This window comes from Syngnathus scovelli, unplaced genomic scaffold (genome assembly GCF_024217435.2).
Source record: "Syngnathus scovelli strain Florida unplaced genomic scaffold, RoL_Ssco_1.2 HiC_scaffold_28, whole genome shotgun sequence".
Lineage (NCBI taxonomy): Eukaryota > Metazoa > Chordata > Actinopteri > Syngnathiformes > Syngnathidae > Syngnathus > Syngnathus scovelli.
Genome location: NW_026061370.1, coordinates 1,449,913 through 1,455,413, shown reverse-complemented (window position 1 = coordinate 1,455,413; position 5,501 = coordinate 1,449,913). Strand labels below are relative to the sequence as shown.

The following is a 5,501-nucleotide window of genomic DNA, read 5'->3' as shown; positions in this document are numbered from 1 at the left end:
AGAAGCGGTTCAGATCGTTCAGCAGACGGACGTCGCCCTCACAGCTCCTCGGCGCGGGCTTGTAGTCCGTGATGGTCTGAATGCCCCGCCAAAGGCTACGTGCGTCCTTGCTGTCCTTGAAGTGGGTGGAAACCTTGCACGAGAACGCCTTCTTCGCTTCTTTGATGCCTCGGGACAGGTCAGCCCTCGCTGTCCTCAAGCCAGCCTCGTCCCCCGCTCTGAAAGCATTGTCCCTGGCCCTCAACAGTCTGAGGAAAGCCCCCGTCAGCCACGGCTTCCAGTTCGCGCGAGTGACAACGGATTTCGAGCAAGTCACATCATCGATGCACTTCGTGATGTAAGAGGTAACAGAGTCAGTATACTCCTCTATGTCCGTCCAATCGTTGTAGGTGGCTGCCTGCTTAAACAAGTCCCAGTCAGTGGTGTCGAAGCAGTCACGAAGTGCATTGGAGGCACCCTCAGGCCACACCCGAACCCGCCTCCGAACCGGCCTGGATGCCTTTACCAATTGTCTGTATGCGGGCAAAAGCAAAACGGTGAGATGGTCAGAAAGCCCCAGATGGGGGAGGGGGGTGGCTTTGAAAGCTCCCTTTTGCGCCGAGTAGACTAGGTCCAGGAAGCTGTCTCCATAATTCTCGGCATAATTTCTCTGTTTATGTGAACATGTTCACATATGTGCCGGTATGAATTATGCGAACGTATGATTGTTGCACGGAGTATGATATAGGCGGCTATCCGTTGCAAAAAGAGAAAGAACGCTCTGCTTTCACAGAGCATCAACAAATTGAGATATACTCTTATTGTTCCTCTCCACGGAAATGATATACTCTTATTGTTCCTCTCCACAGAAATCTTTAGTAAAAGGCGAAAGATTTATTCGATCTGAAGAGGAACGAGTATCTGAAAATCTGAGTCAAAACGGGCCATCCCACTGCTGGTCTCACTAAATTCACAGGCGGTCTCGCACTCAAATTGCAGCAACATTCAAACAATAGAAGTTGATGGATTTACTATACTTACAAGGACTCAAGCAAAATAGAATGTTTAAACGAGTATTTTGTGTTCATTAATGTCTCACTTACTTTAAACATTGTTGGCGCACAGGATTGTAGGTATCTGATCGAACACTGACGGCGCTCGTTCTTTCAATTATATTGGGCGTCTATTTTGATTATTGAAGGTAAAAACAGTTGTATGTCTTGGTACGTGTACTTTTGGTCTGAGAGAACGGGAAATGATCCCATCCCTGTGTTTTATTTGAAAATTTGTAATTTCATAACTTTATTCAACACAAATCAGGAAACAAAATACGATCGTAATTTCTCAAATGGTTTTTCAAACTTCAGAAATGCTCTATGTCTCGCTTGTGTCGCAAATAATTGAGGCTTTTGACGTTGCTGGCATGGTTTGGAGTGTAATTCACCTCCACTGCGTTGGTGGCGTTTGATATTTGACATTTGAAAATATTTTACTTTAGAAAGTAAAAGTTGTTCTCTAGAAATCCATACTTGTGATGTATGAGGAAAAACAATCCGGCGAATTCTTAAAAAGACAGACCTACAGCCGACAAAAAGGTTTTGACACGTTCATATCATATGACGAGTCAGGAACGTGGTAATTACATATTATTTTGCATTTACTAATTTGGTGAATACAGTTTAGCGAGCAAATGCACAGTGTTAGAGATTCGCTCACTCCAACTTATTTTGCAAGAACCACACGGGAGACGAGTAAGTCCTTTTAGACACCTGCAGGTGGAGAGTCCATTTGTCGCTGTGCGTACAGCGATGTTCGAATGGAGGTCTGACTCACGGCTCCTGCAAGAGCATTTTTATTAAGAGAAACAGGGTGGGGGTAAGAGTGGACTGAATAGAGAAAGCCCTTGACCACTAGTCAAAACATAGCAAAGGGTGTTTTACGACTTTGTGTAGGATGGGACAAGCTAGGTTATTTATCACAGGTTGCATTCCAACATAAGCATAAAACTAATCTAGCTACGTTATTTATTACAGGCTGCATTCCAACATAATCATACGATAAGGATAATCTGGAAAACCCTGACACACAGTTCCAGAGTACAGTTAATTACATAATCAAAAGCGTTCAGTGTGTCACAGCATCGCAGACTTCAACTCCATGTGCGTACTACTGCGCTTAATTTTTGTTTTCATCAGAAAGACCAGAGGAGAGCGCGAACACAGTCCCCCACTACCAGAAATAATGCAGTTGAGATTCCCACAGTAGGGGAATTTGCAGAGGTCAGCACAACCAGAGTGCAATGGCTGAGCCTCACTTTGGGTGAACCACCTTCTTGATCATGGTGTCTCCCCTTCCAGGTAGGTATGAACTGTACAAGTTGCCGGGCCGACGTCTTTACCGCACACGCCATCTTCAGTCACGGGCTTAATTGCTAAAAACGTGTGGCACACATACACACTCAGTGGATGAAACAGGATTCGTAGAACTGTTTAAAAAGTACCTTTGGTCATTACAAAACCAAAGCATTATAAATTAAGTAAAACATAGATTAAGAGACACTATCACCATGCTTTGCTTCTTTTTCTACCCTTCATTGCCCCTACCCCCACGCCTTTGTTCACCTCCTTTGTCTTCGTCGCCATCTAGTGGTGATGGCAGCAACCATAACAAACCATAAAAAATAAAGTAAAAATAATATATCGGCAAAAACATGCCTATCATGCATTGCCTCTTTTAACCTGAGAACCCTAAAACTGTATGAATTTGTATTTATTGAAAACGTCCAACATTACCACTGAATAATATATTTTTTTTCTGAACAAGTTTTGAAAATGACAAATATATCAAATAACTATAACATAAATAGTTCACCGCCACACGGCCCCAAGCACCGGCATCGACTTCCAGGCATGTTCAGTGAGGACCTCTCCTGGTCCGCAAACACCTCGTCACTGGAAAAGAAAGCTCAGCGCCGCCTGCCGCTGATCATCGACGGTGCTGTGGTGGAGAGGGTGAGCTGCACCAAGTTCCTGGGGGTGCACATCAGTGAGGACCTCTCCTGGTCCGCAAACACCTCGTCACTGGAAAAGAAAGCTCAGCGCCGCCTGTACTTCCTGCGGAAGCTCAGGCGTGCATGTGCTCCTCAGGCAGTCGTGTCTACATTCTACCGTGGCACCATTGAGAGCGTCCTCACCAGTTGCATCGCTATCTGGGGTGGTAACTGCACTGAACAGAACTTGAAGGCCCTGCAGCACATAGTGAATACGGCTGGTAAGATTATTGGTGCTTCGCTCCCCTCCCTGAAGGACATTTACACCTCCCATCTCACCCGCAAGGCAACCTCGATTGCGAGAGATGTGAGTCACCCGGCTCACTCTTTGTTTGACGTTCTGCCTGCGCTCCCGCACCACCAGACTCGCCAACAGCTTCTTACTCCAGGCTGTTAGGGCCCTGAACTCGCTACCCCCTTCTGCGTAGCGTGCGGCACTGTTGCGCTATTTTCTGGAATGTCTGCTGTACGCGCACTTGCTCCTTTTTTTTTTTTTTTTTTTGCTCCTCTTTTTTATTTATTTATTTGTTGTTATTTATTCATTATTTATTCAGCACGCTTTTGTTATACTTGTTCACTTGTTTGTCTGTTGTGGGCCATGTCTTGTCACCGTGGGATAGGGGGGAACGAAATTTCGGTTTCTTTGTGTGTCTTTGGCATGTGGAGAAATTGACAATAAAGCTGACTTTGACTTTGACTTTGATATGAAACTGGTGGGGTTTGGTACCGCCAACAAGGTTAAGAACCACTGCTCGAGATACTTCCTAAAGCTTCCAATGAGAGTGTGGATTCTGGTTGAAGGTATATTGGACCATTCTTCTTGACAAATCTGTAACTCCCATGAACTTCATTTCACTTTTCAATTATCTTTGTCTCTGTCCGCTATATGATATGTTTAACTGATATTGCTGATCTGAACAGCCAATGATTTATAAAGGAAAATCTTGAAATTTATTTTACATACGAATGAAACTTTTGCATATGACCTGTCAAACGCACCTCTTGCATTAAGGTGCCCCCGGCTTCCCGGTAACGGGTTTGTTTTAGCCGGGTTCGGAGATTCGTCCGTAATCTAACCACCCGAGTTAAATTAACTCTGTTAGGGTTTTCCAGGTTATCTTTATCGTAGGATTATGTTGGAATGTAAACTATAATGATTAAATCAATCTTGTCTTGCCCTCACAATGCAGAGTAAGATGAAGTGGTTGCTTCCTCTGCTTGATTGACCAGCTGCAGGGGAAGCAATCAAAGTTGTTCTGTTTCCCACAACAGTGTAAAACACCCCCTGCTCTGATCTTATCAGAGGCCGGGGGTACACCAAACCTGTCCACTCTCACCCCCACTCTGTTCCTCCTAATAAATATGCCCTTGCAGGAAGGAGACTTTTAGATTTCATTCCTGTAGCGAGTGATCTCTCCACCTGCAGGTGTCTAAAAGAACTTGCTTGTCTCCCGTGTGGTTCTTGCAAAATAAGTTGGAGTGAGCAAATCTCTAACGTTTTGGTGCCGAAACCCGGGATCCCTCATACCCATCATCTGGCTGACGGAGGACGACGCGCTGTACACCGTCGACGGGCCAGCGTCCATTAGCCGGACCTGGTAAAGAAAGACCTGGGAAGGAAATTCTTCGCTGGGCCAGCATCTTAGGTCTGCCTTCGTCTGACAGAGGTGGATTGACGGGACCCGGCAGTGCAACGAACCAGGGGACAAGTAAGTTAAAGGCCTGAAGTTGTGTGATTGTGTTGTTGTGAAACGCGTATAAAAAAAAAAAAAAAACACAGGTGCACGTGAGATTCGGCTTTGGTTTGTCCGAGCTATGAGATACGGCTTTGGTTTGTCCGAGCTATGAGATACGGCTTTGGTTTGTCCGAGCTATAAGATTCGGCTTTGGTTTGTCCGAGCTATGAGATTCGGCTTTGGTTTGTCCGAGCTATGAGATTCGGCTTTGGTTTGTCCGAGCTATGAGATACGGCTTTGGTTTGTCCGAGCCATGAGAAAAATACAAAGCGCTGGAGTTTGTGTAATTGAGAGTGTGGCTGGTAGGATAAATTGACTAAATAGCAGTTCTAGCATTGATCCACGGCAATAATACAGGCTAGTAATTTGTTGAAAGGTCAATTTAAACCTGCATTGAGGATCCTCAAAGAAATAAATAAGTAATAATAGTAATAATAATAATAATAATATTTTTTGAGACAAAGAGATTGTAAAACCTAAAATTACTAGAATTAAGATGGGAAATAAAAACGGTAAATCTCTACCTCTTGACGGAGATGAGAAGTACATGGCGAGTAGATTTCTTAATTGTATGCAATATATGCCGAAGTGGAAGAAAAAGTATGGAGTAGAAAGGAAGTTGAGAAATCAAGTGGTAAAGAAATGCAACTTGCTTCTAGAAGATAAATAAATAAAATAAGCATGTGCTGTCCTCGTGTGCATGGGAGGGACCAGCTCATGATCGACCACAGGAAATG

At 44.3% G+C, this 5,501-nt stretch overlaps 1 non-coding gene and 1 pseudogene across 1 annotated transcript; both read right to left on the bottom strand.

Moving 5' to 3' along the window:
• Positions 1–756: 756 nt before the first annotated feature.
• LOC125993367 (U5 spliceosomal RNA) lies at positions 757–900 on the bottom strand (annotated as a pseudogene).
• A 1,280-nt stretch (positions 901–2,180) lies between these two features.
• LOC125993366 (U1 spliceosomal RNA) lies at positions 2,181–2,344 on the bottom strand. The gene has a single exon (XR_007490167.1). It is a non-coding gene; the product is annotated as a U1 spliceosomal RNA (small nuclear RNA).
• Positions 2,345–5,501: the final 3,157 nt, after the last annotated feature.